We start from the raw sequence: 17,259 nt of genomic DNA, 5'->3' as shown, positions 1-17,259 counted from the left end.
TTAAGAACAATCAGGAATTAAGATTTAAAGATAAATTACGAGGATATTGAGGTAACTGGTATGCTTTTTATTGTCAAATAGTCAAAGTGAACTTAAGTTTGGTAGCAGGGAAAGGACTTCTACAGCTATTTGTATTTCTATTCATGCAGCAAGTCTTTAAAAAATATTCCGCGGCATAAAGCATCTATGGATTTGGACAATAATTCTCTATTCAACAGCGTTGGTATTTAAATACCATGATGGAAATGAATTGGAAACATTTGTAGGTAGCATTAGCACAAATTACCCGTCCATTACACTTATACAGTATTCGTGAATGGTGGGTATGTATCCTTATCCACCGTCATAACCATAGCTGAACACCTGGAACAAGCTGAAGCAGACTCTGGGTCCCCTGCCCTCAGGTACAGCCGGACGTCCAGTACATGTGTGGCTCAACCTGATTCTGGACACAGCAGGATCTCTACCTGCAACTCAACCAGTGACAATTCAGGCAACCAAAGACTTTTCTCCCGAGTTGGTAGCAGCAGTGCCCAGGAGATTCACTTTCCATTCCAGGAGACATATAGACAATCCAGGAGGGCTGGCAACCCAATAATGAAGTAGTACCCCTTAAGATTAATGTGCATTGAGTGCTGCTGGAGTTTTGGTAAGTGGGAGAAAAATCATTTAAGTGTATTTTGTGAATTTTAGTGTGTTAAGAAGTCAATTATTTGAAGTAAGTTTATTTTTTAAGGGTATATTAAACTATTGGGCAGTTTAAACCAGAAGTAGAATCCGGGTATAAAAGGGGAGGGGCTAGTGCTGTGCACAGAGTGCTTTGTGCATTGAGTGCTGCTGGAGTTTTGGTAAGTGGGAGAAAAATCATTTAAGTGTATTTTGTGAATTTTAGTGTGTTAAGAAGTCAATTATTTGAAGTAAGTTTAATTTTTTAAGGGTATATTAAACTATTGGGCAGTTTAAACCGGAAGTAGAATCCGGGTATAAAAGGGGAGGGGCTAGTGCTGTGCACGGAGTGCTTTGTGCATTGAGTGCTGCTGGAGTTTTGGTAAGTGGGAGGTTCGGGCAAGTGGGAGGTGAGGGTGTGTTTTTTGCTCTGTTTTTCCCCCCACTCCCAGGCTTAGACAGCACTGCAGAGGCGGAGCAGCGAGACGAGTCAACCAAACAGGCCCCACAGACAGTATTCAAGGAGGTTGGTGATCAGCTGGTTTGTTGGTTTTCTTCCTTCTCTTCTCTTTTATACCTTTAAGTTGGTAAGTCCTATTGAATAGTGGTGTGATATTATCATCTATATCCGGGCAGGGTCTTCATAGCTAATAATAAGAAATTTAATTAATTATATAGAATGGAGCAGGTGATGTGTTACTGTTGCGAGATGTGAGAGCCGGTTGACCCCATTGAGGCTCACGGTGATTACATCTGCGACAAGTGTTTGCTGCTAGAGGAACTTAAGTTCCATGTTATGGAGCTTGAGACCGAGCTTCAGACACTGCGACACATCAGGGAGGGGGAGAAGTTCCTGGACTCTATGTTTCAGGAGATGGTCACACCTATGAAGTTAATTACTGCAGATGTAGTCCGTGGTCAGGGACAGGACGGTGTGACTACGAGTGAGGAAGGTACAGGGATCCAGGATGTAGTGTTGAAGGAGACGCAGCCCTTGCTCTTGTCCAGCAGGATCGAGGTTCTTACTCCCTGTGAGGGTGGGAGCGGGGACAGCAGGGAGGATGAGCAACCTGGCCACAGCACCGTGGTGCAGGGGGCCATTCAAGTGGAGGGAGTAAAAAGAAATGTTGTAGTGGTAGGGGATAGTATCATTAGGGGGATAGATAGGGTTCTCTGCAGTCAAGAGAGGGAGTCCCGAAGGCAGTGTTGCCTGCCCGGTGCCAGGGTTAAGGACATCTCTTCTGGGCTGGAAAGAAACTTGGAGTGGGAGGGGGAGGATCCAGTTGTCGTGGTTCATGTTGGTACAAACGACGTAGATAGGACAAGGAAGACGGTTCTGTTAAAGGAGTATGAGCAGCTAGGGGTCAAATTAAAAAACAGAACCTCAAGGGTAATAATCTCTGGGTTATTACCTGAGCCACGAGCGAATTTGGCTAGGATAAATAAAATTAAAGAGTTAAATGCGTGGCTCAAAGACTGGTGTGGGAGAAATGGGTTTTGCTTCTTGGGACACTGGCACCGGTACTGGGACAGGAGGGAGCTGTTCCGTTGGGATGGACTCCACTTGGCCAGTGCTGGGACTAGAGTCCTGGCGAATCATATAACTAGGGCTGTAGAGAGGGCTTTAAACTAATTAGTGGGGGGGAGGTTTCTAGAGAGCAAATAATAGAAATGACAACAGAGAAGGTCATAGACTTAGGTAGCAGTGGGGGAATTAAAAAACAGAACGTGTCAGGAAGGGACAGAAGGTATGGAGTAAAAAGTCAAGTACTAAAAAGGGAAAAAACAGGAACTAAGTGTTACAAAACATATTTGAAAGTTCTTTATCTGAATGCACGTAGCATTCGTAACAAAATGAATGAGTTAACGGCACAAATAACGACATATGGGTATGATCTTGTGGCCATTACAGAAACATGGCTGCAGGGTGACCATGACTGGGAATTAAACATACCAGGTTATTTAACAATCAGGAAGGACAGGCAGGAAGGGAGAGGAGGTGGGGTGGCTATGTTAATAAAGGAAGGAATCACTAACACAGAGAAATGATATTGGGTCAAAGGAGCAGGATAGTGAAACAGTTTGGGTGGAGATAAGGAATAATAAGGGGAAAAAAACACTAGTGGGTGTAGTCTATAGGCCTCCGAACAGTTGCAACTCTGTTGGATGGAGTATTAATCAGGAAATAGTTCAGACTTGTAATAAGGGAACAGCTATAATTATGGGGGATTTTAATTATCATATTAACTGGACAAATCAAATTGGGCAGAGCAGCCTTGAGGATGAGTTCATTGAGTGTATTAGGGATGGGTTTCTTGAGCAGTATGTAACTGAACCAACCAGGGGGCAAGCAACCTTAGATTTGGTCCTGTGTAATGAGACAGGATTAATTAAAAATGTCATAGTAAAGGATCCCCTTGGAATGAGTGACCATAACATGGTTGAATTCCATATTCAATTAGAGGGTGAGAGGGTTGGATCTCAAACAAGTGTGCTGAGCTTGAATAAAGGAGACTATGAAGGTATGAGAGCGGAATTGATTAGAGTGGACTGGGAAAATAGATTAAAGGGTAAGATGGTACATGATCAGTGGTGTACATTTAAGGAGTTATTTTACAACTTCCAAAAAATATATATTCCACTGAGGAAAAAAGGGTGTAAAAGAAAAGATAGCCATCCGTGGCTAAGTACAGTAATTAAGGATAGTATCCGACTAAAAACAAGGGCATATAAGGTAGCCAAATCTAGTGGGAGGATGGAAGATTGGGAAGTCTTTAAAAGACAGCAAAAAATAACTAAAAGATTGATTAAGAAAGGGAAGATAGATTATGAAAGTAAATTAGCAAAAAATATAAAAACAGACAGCAAAAGTTTCTGTAGTTGTATAAAAAGAAAAAGGGTGGCTAAAGTAAATGTTGGTCCCTTAGAGGATGAGACCGGGAAATTAATGGTGGGAAACATGGAGATGGCAAAAACACTGAACAATTATTTTGTATCAGTCTTTACAGTAGAGGACACTAAGAATATCCCAACACTGGACAAACAGGGGGCTCTAGGAGGGGGAGGAACTAAATATGATTAAAATCACTAAGGAAGTGGTACTTGGTAAAATAATGGGACTCAAGGCAGATAAATCCACTGGACCTGTTGGCTTGCATCCTAGGGTCTTGAGGGAAGTGGCGGTAGGGATTGTGGATGCATTGGTAATAATTTTCCAAAACTCACTGGACTCAGCAAAGGTCATTGGAAAACTGCTAATGTAACACCCTTATTAAAAAAAGGGTAGTAGGCAGAAGGCTGGAAACTATAGACCTGTTAGCCTAACATCTGTGGTTGGTAAAATGTTAGAGTCCATTATTAAGGAGACAGTAACGGGGCATTTGGATAAACATAATTTAATAGGACAAACTCAGCATTGTTTCATGAAGGGGAAGTCATGTTTGACAAATTTGCTTGAGTTTTTTGAGGAAGTAACATATAGGGTGGATAAAGGGGAACCAGTGGACGTAGTGTATTTAGACTTCCAAAAGGCATTTGACAAGGTGCCACACAAAAGATTATTGCTCAAGATAAAAAATCACGGGATTGGGGGTAATATTCTGGCATGGGTGGAGGATTGGCTCTCTAACAGAAAGCAGAGAGTTGGGATAAATGGTTCATTCTCAGATTGGCAACCAGTAATTAGTGGTGTTCTGCAGGGGTCAGTGCTGGGTCCCCAACTCTTTACAATCTATATTAACGATTTGGAGGAGGGGACCGAGTGTAACATATCAAAGTTTGCAGATGATACAAAGATGGGACAGAAAGTAGTGAGTGAGGAGGACATAAAAAACCTGCAAAGGGACATAGACAGGCTAAGTAAGTGGGCAGAGATTTGGCAGATGGAATACAATACTGGAAAGTGTGAGGTTATGCACTTTGGCAGGAAAAATCATAGAGCAAGTTATTATCTTAATGGCAAGAAAGTGGAAAGTACTGTAGTACAAAGGGATCTGGGGGTCCTGGTGCACGAAACTCAAAAAGCTAGTATGCAGGTGCAACAAGTGATCAAGAAGGCCAATGGAATGTTGGCTTTTATTGCTAGGGGGATGGAATATAAAAACAGGGAGGTATTGCTGCAGTTGTACAAGGTATTGGTGAGACCGCACCTGGAATACTGCATACAGCTTTGGTGTCCATACTTAAGAAAAGACATACTTGCTCTCGAGTCAGTACAAAGAAGGTTCACTCGGTTAATCCCGGGGATGAGGGGGTGGTCATATGAGGAGAGGTTGAGTAGATTGGGACTCTACTCATTGGAGTTCAGAAGAATGAGAGGCGATCTTATTGAAACATATAAGATTGTGAAGGGGCTTGATCGGGTGGATGTGGTGAGGATGTTCCCAATGAAGGGTGAAACTAGAACTAGGGGGCATAATCTTAAAATAAGGGGCTGCTCTTTCAAAACTGAGATGAGGAGAAACTTCTTCACTCAGAGGGTGGTGGGTTTGTGGAATTTGCTGCCCCAGAAGGCTGTGGAAGCTACATCATTAAATAAATTTAAAACAGAAATAGATAGTTTCCTGGAAGTAAAGGGAATTAAGGGTTACGGGGAGCGGGCAGGAAATTGGACATGAGTCTAGGTTCAGAATGGTCATGGCCCTGTGGGTAGTGGAGTGGGCCCAGGGGCCGTGTAGCCTGGTTCTGCTCCTACTGTGTTCTAATTCTGTGTTAGATTTCAGGAGATGGTTTTATTCCTGTTCCTGGCTGGGGTGGAGATCGCCTTTACAGAAGGTAAGTACTGTAGAAAATATAGGGACAGTGATCTCCTGGAAGAATTTCGATCGCCTAGATGGGTCGGAGAGGAATTTCCCAGATTTTTTTCTCCCAAATTGGCCATTGGGTCTTCATCTGGTTTTTCGCCTCTCCCGGGAGATCACATGGGTTCGGGTGGATGCAGAGTGATAGAAGATTTGAGGTTAGGATCAAATCAGCCATGATCTTATTGAATGGTGGAGCAGGCTCGAGGGGCCGATTGGCCTACTCCTGCTCCTATTTCTTATGTTCTTATGTAAGTATTCCTTGTCCAAATAGCACCCCCATTATGCAATGGCTAGGTTCTGAAAAATACAAAGCTCATACCTGTAAAGTTCCTCCACCTTACATTAAAAAGGTGGACATATGCCAGTATTAATTGAAAAGCAGGCAGTTCTCCTGGTGTCCTGGTCAACATTTCACTCTCAACCAACACTTCTAGAAAATATTTACGTCATCGCTGTTTGTAGAACATTGCTCTGCGCAAAATGACTGCTGCGATTCCCAACATTATAACAGTAACCATGCTTCAAAAGTATTTAATTGACTGTGAAGCACTTTGGGGCATCCCGAGATCATGATATGCGCAAATAAATGCAAGTTCTATCTTTATTTAAAGCTGTGCTAACTCAAGCCTCACAGTAATTCAGATTGGGGATGGCCGGTCGACCTCAAGGTCATTGGTGGGGGTGGGAGGGAAGAACACTTCAGGGCCGGCCACCAGAGCTTCACGGTCAGACTTAAGATCATTGGTGGTTCGGGGGGGGAGCAAGGGGGGTGGGGGGGGGAAGAGGGAAGAACACTTCGAGGCCAGCCTCAGGATGATCGTTGGGGGGGGGGTCCCGGGTGGGAAGAGAATCAGAGGCCTCTGATCATGGGGGCCGGGTGGGCTTGGTAGGGGCCCTGGATCCAGGAGGTAGGTATAAAGGCACTTACCTCCTGGATGCAGCAATCCTCACTTTACAAAGTGTGTAAAACCCATCCAGATGGAGTTAAAAACAAAATGGAGGCTAAAAACGAGGCTTCCAGCCTCCGTTAAAACTAGAAGTGGGCAGGTTGAGGTCCAGAATCCGATTTTTAGCAATTTAACTACGCCCACGTGTTTTTTTAGCTTAAAATTTCCCCCATAATCACTGTTACCTTAATGAGAAATGCAGCTGGTCCCATTCTACTGCCACAGGCCACATTGAGGTAGTTCTTCACAGTGCTTCATCAGAATAAGTGGATCCCCTTCTAACAGCAAACAACTGATGTTTAATATTTAATTATACAGTATAAATGTTATGCTGATTTTGGATCAGTTGTGTTTGTCTTTTTGTTATTTATATATATATTATTTAGGTGTGAATAGCACGTATTATGGTGAATTTTCCAATCTGTTATATTGCTACATTTTTTTTTTCGTTCCGGGATGTGGGCATCGCTGGCAAGGCCAGCATTTATACCCATCCCTAATTGCCCTTGAGAAGGCGATAGTGAGCCACCTTCTTCAACCGGTGAAGGTACTCCCAACAGTGCTGTTAGGCAGCGAGTTCTAGGATTTTGACCCAGCGACGATGGAGGATCGGCGATATATTACCAAGTCAGGATGGTGTGTGACTTGCAGGGGAACTTGCAGGTGATGGTGTTTCCATGCACCTGCTGCCCTTGTCCTTCTAGGTGGAAGAGGTCATGGGTTTGGGAGGTGCTGCCGAAGAAGCCTTGGTGAGTTGCTGCAGTTCATCTCGTAGATGGCACACACTGCAGCCATGGTGGTGGAGGAAGTGAATATTTAAGGTGATGGATGAGGTGCCAATCAGGCGGGCTGCTTTGTCCTGGATTGTGTCGAGCTTCGAGTGTTGTTGGAGCGGCACTCATCCAGGCAAGTGGAGAGCATTCCATCACACTCCTGACTTGTGTCTTGTAGGCTTTGGGGAGTGAGGCACTCGCCGCAGAATACCCAGCCTCTGACCCTAGGATGTTGATGGTGGAGGATTCGGCAATGGGAATGCCATTGAATGCCAAGGGGAGTTGGTGAGACTCTTGTTTGTTGGAGATAGTCATTGCCTGGCACTTGTGTGGTGCAAATGTTACTTGCCATTTATCATCCCAAGCCTGAATGTCGTCCAGGTCTTGCTGCATGCGGACATGGACTGCTTCATTATCTGAGGTGTTACGAATGGAGCTGATCACTGTGCAATCATCAGCGAACATCCCCACTTCTGACCTTATGATGGAGGGAAGGTCATTGATGAAGCAGCTGAAGATGGTTGGGCCTAGGACACTGCCCTGAGAAACTCCTGCTCCCACAAACAGCAATGTGATAATGACCAGATAATCTGTTTTAGTGATGTTGTTTGAGGGATAAACATTGGCCAGGATACCAGGGATAACTCCCCTGCTCTTCTTCAAAATAATACCATAGGCTCTTTTACCTGAGAGAGCAAACAGGGCCTCCGTTTAATGTCTCATCTGAAAAACGGCACCTCCGACAGTGCAACACTCCCTCAGTACTGCACAGGAGGGTCAGCCTAGATTATGTGCTCAAGTCTTTGGAGTGGGACTTGAACCTACAAACTTCTGACTCAGAGGCGATGATGCTACCCACTGAACCACAGCTGACACTTTGATCTTGAGGGAGAACTGTAGCTTTACCTTCTCTTACTTTCTTTTATAGGCATTCTTGTCCATGGTGCTAACCTTCAAGGGTCAAGGGGTTTTAATTTCTAAGGCCTTCTGTTCGGTCTGTTCCTTTGTACTGGATGCCATGTAAAAGCACAGTACTAATCTTGAATTATACGGTGAAGGAGCACATACACAGTGACAGACAGGTGCCAAAGTCCATCCTGGGTGTGAAGAAAGTGACCATGCATCATTCGGCTTACATTGTGCAGCAGGGAATTTTATATGCGAAACCCTTTGGAGATATGAGTGTGCTAAAGCTTTCACAACTATAATTTGCATCCGAATGGTCAGTAATGAAAGAGCTTCAATGTTGTGTCAAATCTTGATGTGAGCTAGCAGTAAATGTGCAACAGATTATCTGACAACACTCTGTGGCATGCGTACATTGGACATGTCACTAGTAAATACAATCATTAGGTAAGCTTACCGTTGGCAACTTCCTTGCCAGCGACACCCACATCCCGTGAATGAATAATTTAAAAAATGTACCAACTTCTTCTGAATTTGTTCCCAGGTTTTGAGGGTGCTACAGGTATCATTAAGACTGGCTGTTTTCTCCTACCAGGCATAATACCCTGGTTTCCTTTGGGGACCTTGCCCTGGAATAATAAACAGAGCTTGCCCCAGCTCATGCAAAAATACCTTCACTTCACCAGCCACCAAACAGGTGCCGCTCCATCACCAGCGCACATATTCTGCTCCTGGTCTATGCATTTATTGTGCCAGTCTCTGCAAACTGCAGTTACTTTTTATTTTGCCAAACAGCCTTTGAAATAGTTCAGATATGATTTTTTAAAAATTGATCATGGTATGTAGATGATGCTGATAGGGCCACATTGATCGCCCATCACTTGTTGCCCTGTGTAGGTGATGGCAGACCTTTTCTTGAACCATTAAAGTCTTTGTGGTGAAGGTTCCCCCCACAATGCTGTTAGGCATGTAACTCCAGGATGTTGACCCAGCAATGACGAGGAAATAATGATATATGTCCAAGTCAGGATGGAATGTGACTTGGAGGTTGTACTGGCCGCGCTAGACGTGCTCCTATCTAGTTATCCAGCAAGTTAAACACTTATTCAAAAATAATTCTTCTGAAGCCGGTTGCTGTTTTGAAGCTTTACTTGAACAAATTTGTGAAACTGTAAACAAAGACAAAGTATGTTTTGTACATAAACTGAGTACTATACATTCGATATTACATAAGATATAAACATATTTACAACAGTAGAATGGACTAATTGTATAACTAACATTTGGACTAACTTCTATAACTATCAAATATTAACCTTTTATAAACATAGTATTATCAAAATATTACTCTGACAATGTTGCTATTATGCTAAGGAACAAAGATACTCACAGATATTGCACTTGGCCTAACATATGAAATCAGATTACATTGGATTGTGAATGGAACCTCTCATGGCAGATTCTCCATTACTCAAGTCAGATTCTTCCTAGCAAAACTGCTTCCTGGGGTCAACAGGAAGAAAGGTAGGAAGGTCAAATGACCTCTCACAGGAAGACGGGAACAAAGGTCAAATGACCTCACACAGGGAGAAAGATCAGATTACTTTTCCAGCATACAAACTGTTAACACAATAACCACCACCAGAGGGTGCTATCTGCACACATAAAATGTTCATTGGTCCAGAACACCCCCCGTCTGGGGTCGTTAACGACTCCACATAGTCCGAACTCTACTTGTCACTGGAGGCCTCTGGCGACAAAAGAAGAACCACCTCGGAGACGGTCCGTCGGTGTCGATGAAAGGATGCAGCTTCCGTAGACTGCTGTGAGGGGGTAGGTTGCGTTCTGCTACGCACAGTTCCAACCTGGGTATGGTGAGGTCTGGCTGGGGCGCCAACTTGCCTCTATCAAAGACGAAGCCGATTTTGCTTTGTCCTTCTTGAGTGGTGACCTTCAGATAAGCCACACTTGCAATGGCCTTAGCGGATGCGTCTGCAAAGACACAAAGCTCTTTGAATTGGGCATTTAAGGGAGAGAAAGACGAATAGCAGCAAGGTATTCGGATCTCCTGTAAGTCTTGGAGTGAGTCTCTCCATCTGTCCCACTCTGCTTCCATCTCTTCAGGGAGAGGTGAATCCCACTCTTCAGCGTGTGTGGAGAGTTCCCTGAGGAGCAGCCTGCCTTGTATGGTGACAGGAGCTAAGAAGCCGAGAGGGTCATATAGGCTGTTGACTGTAGAGAGCACTCCTCTACGTGTGAAGGGTCTCTTGGCGTCTAGGACTTGGAACATGAACGTGTCTGTTGCTATGTTCCACGACACCCCTAGGCTACGCTGTATGGGGAGGTCATCAGTGAAGAGGTCTAGGTCCTTGACGTCCTTAGCACAATCTTCAGGGGGGAATGCCTCCATCACTGCTGGTCTGTTAGAGGCTATCTTATGCAGCCTGAGGTTGGATAGTGCAAGTAGTTCCTGGGCTCGTCCGAGGGTACTGATGGCCTCTGCTTCGGTCGGGAATGACTTCAGTGCGTCGTCGACGTAGAACTCTCATTCGATGAGCCCTCTCACATCACTGCCAAAGTCGTTGTCGTCTTCTTCCTTGGCAGCCCTCCTTAGTCCGTATATGGTGACAGCAGGGGATGGGCTATTCCCAAAGACATGGACACGCATTCTGTAGTCCGCAATGTCTCTATTAGGGTCATTGTCCCGATACCACAGGAAGCGGAGGAAGTCTCTGTGGTCTTCTCTCACCACGAAGCAATGAAACATGTGCTGGATATCGGCAGTGATGGCGACGGGCTCTTTCCTGAATCTCATGAGCACTCCCAAGAGGCTGTTGTTAAGATCGGGCCCTGTGAGGAGTTCGTCGTTGAGAGAGACGCCCTGATATGGTGCACTGGAGTCAAACACCATGCGGATCTGTCTACTGCATGGGGTAAGGTAGCTTGGACGGCCATTCTCCAAGATGGAAGTCTTGAGTGTGCTCACCTGAGATGGCTTGTTCTCTAGTGTGCGACGTCCTACAGGGTACACATTAACGAGGCATATCTTGGAGCATGCTCTTGCGCTCACTCCTTCTCCACACACCTCGGTGCACCTGGATGTAATCTCCGTACCAGCAGCTCCCTCTCTCTCCCTGCCATGCGCTGATGCAGGAGGAGGCATCTCTGACTTCCAAGGAGCTGGGCCTGGGTGTAGTGCTGAAACATGCCGATCACTTTCACATTCAGTGCATTTTGCATCCACCTTGCAGTTCTTGGCGAGATGGCTCGTGGACGAGCAGCACCTGAAACATATAGAGTTCTCTTTAAGATATTGTTTCCGATCTTCCAGGGACATCTCCCTGAAGCCTCTGCACTTCTTTAAGGGATGGGGCTTGTTGTGGATAGGGCATTGTTTGCTCATATCCTCAGGTTTCTTCTGAATCTTTGTGTGCTCAGTTGAGGACACTTGCATTCTGTGGACAGATATTGGTGTCTTTCCATGTCTGTCGAACTTGTCTCTTCTGGCAAGTGCTGGGTGGGAGGAGAAGAAGTTGAAGCTGGGGTCGTTCCTGGCTTTGGCTTCTTTACGGATGAATTTAATGAACGCAGAGAATGGTGGGAACGCCACGTTGTGCTTTAGCTTGAACTTTGATCCAAACGTTATCCACTTCTCCTGCAGGTTAAATGGGAGCTTCTCAATGATGGGACTTACCCCTCTGGAAGTGTCTAAGTACGATAGACCGGGTAGGTAGCCATCCTGCTTTGCGGCTTCGAGTTCCGACAGCAGATCTCCAAGGTCGCGGAGCTTCTGGGGTTCCTTACTCGTCAACCTCGGAAAGTTCTCCAACCTGTCAAAGAGAGCCCTTTCAATGGCTTCGGGCGAGCCGTAGCTTTCTTCCAGCCTCACCCAAGCCTTCTTCAACCCCTCTGGCAGCTGCCCCACGTTGGCCGCTTTTATCCTGCAGGCCTGTCCGGTGGACTCTGGGCCGAGCCATTTGATAAGGAGGCCGAGCTCTTCTCCTGCCGACAGGTCTAAGCCCGATATGGCATCGTGGAAGCAGGACTTCCAAGCCCGATAATTCTCCGGCCTGTCATCAAACTTGATTAACCCCGAAGTCACCAGCTGGGTGCGTGCAAGGTATTTGGCGAGGTCGTAGGTGCTGGGACCTGGGCCAGGGTTGCCTTGGCTGGGGGCTCTGTTGGGGGGTCTCAAGGAACCGAGAGGGGATTTGCCTCTGACTTTCTCTATTCGGCGTCCTATTCCTTTGCACCGTGTCTTCCGTTCTGCTGGCGGAGACTCTGCGGCTTGAGGCACGCTGTCTGCTTTGACCTTGGTTGGCAACTTGTGGCATGTTATACAAAGTGTTTGCGTCTGTAGAGATGTGCAGGCCTCCATCCCTTTCTCCTGTAAACTGTATGTCGGCATGGTCGCTCACGTAACCTATGGTGCGCTGTCGTGGACTCTGCCACGGAACGGGAATTAAAGGTTTGTAAGCTGTCTCGGGATCAGCTCCCCCCCAAATTGCCTCGAATACTTGTGTCTCGGCTAATGCAGCATCTATCTCTTTTTGTTGCTGCAGAGCGTCTAATGTGGCTTGGAGACGGGCCTGTTCAGCCTGGCATTCCACTTGGTGATGGGCCTGTTCCGCTTGGAATTCAGCTTGGAGTCGGGCCTGTTCTGCTTGGAGCCGGGCCTGTTCTGCTTGGAGCTGGGCCTGTTCTGCTTGGGGTTCAGCTTGGAGACGGGCCTGTCTTACTTTTATTTCTATTTCACTGTCCGTATGCGCAGCTCTGGCTTGAGCTGCTACTAGCTTAGCCCGTGCTTTGGCGATGGCTATGCTTACTCTAGAACCACCCGATGACCGTGAACCAACTTGCGATCTGTAGTAACCGGAGCTTATAGACCGATTGTCACGTTCTACAGTTTCGTCTGCCTGTTTAAGGTCTTCTACTTGCTGCAAAGCATTTCCGTTATTATCTTCTGACATGTTGATGTGAGGTAGATGTGCTCTACGAGGTTAAGGCTTACTCTGGGTTCCTCCTGCTCCGCTCTTCACAGCTAGCCGTATTGCTATCTTTTCACTGTACTGGCCGCGCTAGACGTGCTCCTATCTAGTTATCCAGCAAGTTAAACACTTATTCAAAAATAATTCTTCTGAAGCCGGTTGCTGTTTTGAAGCTTTACTTGAACAAATTTGTGAAACTGTAAACAAAGACAAAGTATGTTTTGTACATACATTCGATATTACATAAGATATAAACATATTTACAACAGTAGAATGGACTAATTGTATAACTAACTAACATTTGGACTAACTTCTATAACTATCAAATGTTAACCTTTTATAAACATAGTATTATCAAAATATTACTCTGACAACGTTGCTATTATGCTAAGGAACAAAGATACTCACAGATATTGCGCTTGGCCTAACATATGAAATCAGATTACATTGGATTGTGAATGGAACCTCTCATGGCAGATTCTCCATTACTCAAGTCAGGTTCTTCCTAGCAAAACTGCTTCCTGGGGTCAACAGGAAGAAAGGTAGGAAGGTCAAATGGCCTCTCACAGGAAGAAGGGAACAAAGGTCAAATGACCTCAAACAGGAAGAAAGATCAGATGACCTTTCCAGCATACAAACTGTTAACACAATAACCACCACCAGAGGGTGCTATCTGCACACATAAAATGTTCATTGGTCCAGAACAGAGGTGATAGTCTTCCCATCATATTCCTGCTCTTGTCCTTCTTGGTGATAGCAGTCATGGTGCACCAAAGGCTATGAAAATGTTTCCAGCCTTTTGAAAGGCTACCACAATTTTTGCCCCCCCACGAGTGGCCAGTAACTTTTAAGTGGTTGCCACCCTTTAAATTACCCAAGAATGTCCCTTTCGTTCTATGTTGCTGCTACCGCTGAGGTATTTTCCCTAACAAAATAAAATGTGACCTGAGAAATGACTTTGGGCATTGGCATGAGGTTCCTCACAGACCTCTACTTGTGAGTTCTTAAAAATGTGTCCCTTTGCAAAGCAAAGCTTTGGGGGTCTTAAGTGCACCTTTGCTTTAGTCAAAGATAACATGAAACAAAATAGTGAGCTCCAAGCAACACTTGTCAGATATGTTTAGAATTGCGCTTTCCCTCAGAATAGGCTGAATACTACAATTGCAGCATCCACACAAGTATGTGGATGGGGGAGAGGGGCAGAATAAGTTCTAACCTTTCACACTGCCAGCAACTACTGACAGACCGCATTGCGGCACTGGAGCTGCGATTGGATGCATACTGGAGCGTTCACGATGCTCAGGACATCGTGAATAGCACGTTTAGGGAGTTGGACACACCACAGGTAGAGGTTGGACAGGAAGAAAGGGAATGGGTGACCAACAGGCAGAGTACTAGGCGCAGGCAGGTAGTGCAGGGGTCCCCTGTGGCCATCCCCCTCTCCAACAGATATACCACTTGGAGTACTGTTGGGGGGGATGGCTTATCAGAGGAAGGCAGCAGCAGCCAACTTCCTGGCACCAGGGGTGGCTCTGCTGCACAGAATGGGAGGAAAAAGAGTGGTAGAGCTATAGTAATAGGGGATTCAATTGTAAGGGGAATAGATAGGCGTTTCTGCAGCCGCAAACGAGACTCCAGGATGGTGTGTTGCCTCCCTGGTGCAAGGGTCAAGGATGACTCCAAGCAGCTGCAGAACATCTTGGATGGGGAGGGTGAACAGCCAGTTGTCGTGGTGCATATAGGCACCAACGATATAGGTAAAAAGCGGGATGAGGTCCTAAAAGCGGAATATACGGAGTTAGGAGGTAAATTAAAAAACAGGACCTCAAAAGGTAGTAATCTCATGATTGCTACCAGTGCCACGTGCTAGTCAGAGTAGAAATAGAAGGATACTTCAGATGAATACGTGGCTAGAGGAATGGTGCCGGGGGAGGCATTCAAGTTCCTGGGGCATTGGAACCGGTTCTGGGGGAGGTGGGACCAGTTCAAACTGGACGGTCTGCACCTGGGCAGGGCTGGAACCGATGTCCTAGGGGGAGTGTTTGCTAGTGCTGTGGGGGAGGGTTTAAACTAAAATGGAAGGGGGTTGGGAACCTGAGCAGGGAGACAGAGGAAAGGGAAACAAGGATAAAAGCAAAAAAGATAGGAAGGAGAAAAACAAAAGTGGCAGGCAGAGAAATCAACGGTTTAAATCAAACGTGGCCACAGTAAAAAATAATTCTAATAGGTCTAAGAGCGTTAAAAAAACAAGCCTGAAGGCTTTGTGTCTTAATGCAAGGAGCATTTGTAATAAGGTGGATGAATTGGCTGCGCAAATAGAGGTAAACGAATATGATTTGGTTGGGATTACGGAAACGTGGCTCAAGGATGGCCAAGACTGGGAACTCAACATCCAGGGGTATTCGATATTCAGGAAAGATAGGCAAAAAGGAAAGGGAGGAGGGGTAGCATTACTGGTTAAAGGCGGGATTTACACAATTGTAATGAAAGATATTAGCTCTGATGATGTGGAATCTGTATGGGTAGAATTGAGAAATACTATGGGGAAAAAAACATTAGTGGGAGTGGTATATAGACCTCCAAACAGTAAGGCGGAGGTTGGGGATGGCATTAAAAGGGAAATTAAAGAAGCGTGCAATAAGGGCACAGCAGTCATCATGGGTGACTTTAATCTACATATAGATTGGGCTAACCAAATTACTAACAATACTGTGGAGGAGGAATTCCTGGAGTGTTTACGGGATGGTTTCCTGGACCAATATGTCGAGGAACCAACCAGAGATCAGGCCATCTTAGACTGGGTGTGATAAAAATGATAACATCTGGGAAGTTATGTCATCACTTCCTGTGAACTATGAACTATGAACTATGAACTGTGTACATACCTCACTTCCTGTCATATGTCACTTCCTGTTGGACTGGTATAAATACTGGTCTGTTCAGTATTGTAAGAGGCTTCTACCAGAGGCATGGTAAAGACCTCTCTTGTATATAGTGTGTTTATAAGTTACTTAAAGCTTACTTTAAAGTTACTTGATAGTAAGTCTCCTTTTTCTTACATCAATTTAAGTAACTTAATATTTACACTGACAAATACTAGACCTTCAGACAAACTCGGAAGTTAAGGATCCAGGGAACCACCCATCATGGAGAAAATCCTTAGACCTATTCGTCTGGACTTGGACCCGAATACACCAGCAGCTGGCAGGGTATGGAAGCATTGGTATCGTACTTTTGAGAATTTTCTGAATGAATGTAAAGTGGATGCTCCTGCTAAATTGAAGATACTTGTCAATTATGTGACCCCAAAAGTGTTCGAATATGTTGATGACTGGGATAGTTACGAAGAGGTGATTCGGGCACTTAAGAAACTGTATGCCAAGACCCCAAATGAGGTCTATGCTAGACATCTACTGGCCACAGCCCGACAAGGGCCAGGGGAATCAATTGACGAATTCCTGCAAGAACTTCGCAGGCTCAGCGTAGATTGTAACTTTCAGGCAGCCTCAGCTGAGCTGTACCGCCAAGAAATGATTCGTGATGCTTTCATCTGCGGGATTGCCTCTCCATTTATACGCCAGCGTCTACTAGAAAGTAAAACACTTGAGCTACAAAAAGCTTTTGACCTAGCTTGTTCACTGGATTTGGCAAAGAGAAATGCAGACCTCTATCAGCTGCCCAGATCTCGATCTGCTGCTGTAGCTGCAACCAGACAATTCAAGCGGTCTCAGGTGAACCCTATCATGGGGGAATCTAATTCTGATAATTCTGATGAAGAAGAGGAGGACGACCCCACTTTAGCAGCCTCTTGGCAATCTAGGAAGGAATGCTTCTTTTGTGGAGATGCTTTTCACCCAAGGAAAACCTGCCCTGCTCGCAATGCAATCTGCAGTTATTGCGGGAAAAAAGGACACTTTGCTAAAGTTTGCCTATCAAGGGCCTCTACGAGGGCCAATCCAGCTAAGGCCTACCGAACTGCCCCAATTAGGGCCTATCAAGATGCTCCAGCTAGGACCTATCAAGCTTCCTCTCGAGCTCTCTCCCGAAGAAGCACACCGAGAGTTTTAGCCACTCTCTGTGCAACGACACCAATTACAGCTGCTTGCCCACAGAACCTGTCTCAGGCAGCCACAAAAATTTCAATTAAAGGGCATACCTTAGATGCCTTAATTGACTC

This window comes from Somniosus microcephalus, chromosome 12 (genome assembly GCF_052327205.1).
Source record: "Somniosus microcephalus isolate GS21.2 chromosome 12, FLI_Smic_1.0, whole genome shotgun sequence".
NCBI lineage: Eukaryota > Metazoa > Chordata > Chondrichthyes > Squaliformes > Somniosidae > Somniosus > Somniosus microcephalus.
The sequence above is the reverse complement of the archived record's forward strand: the minus strand, read 5'-3'. Positions refer to the sequence as shown.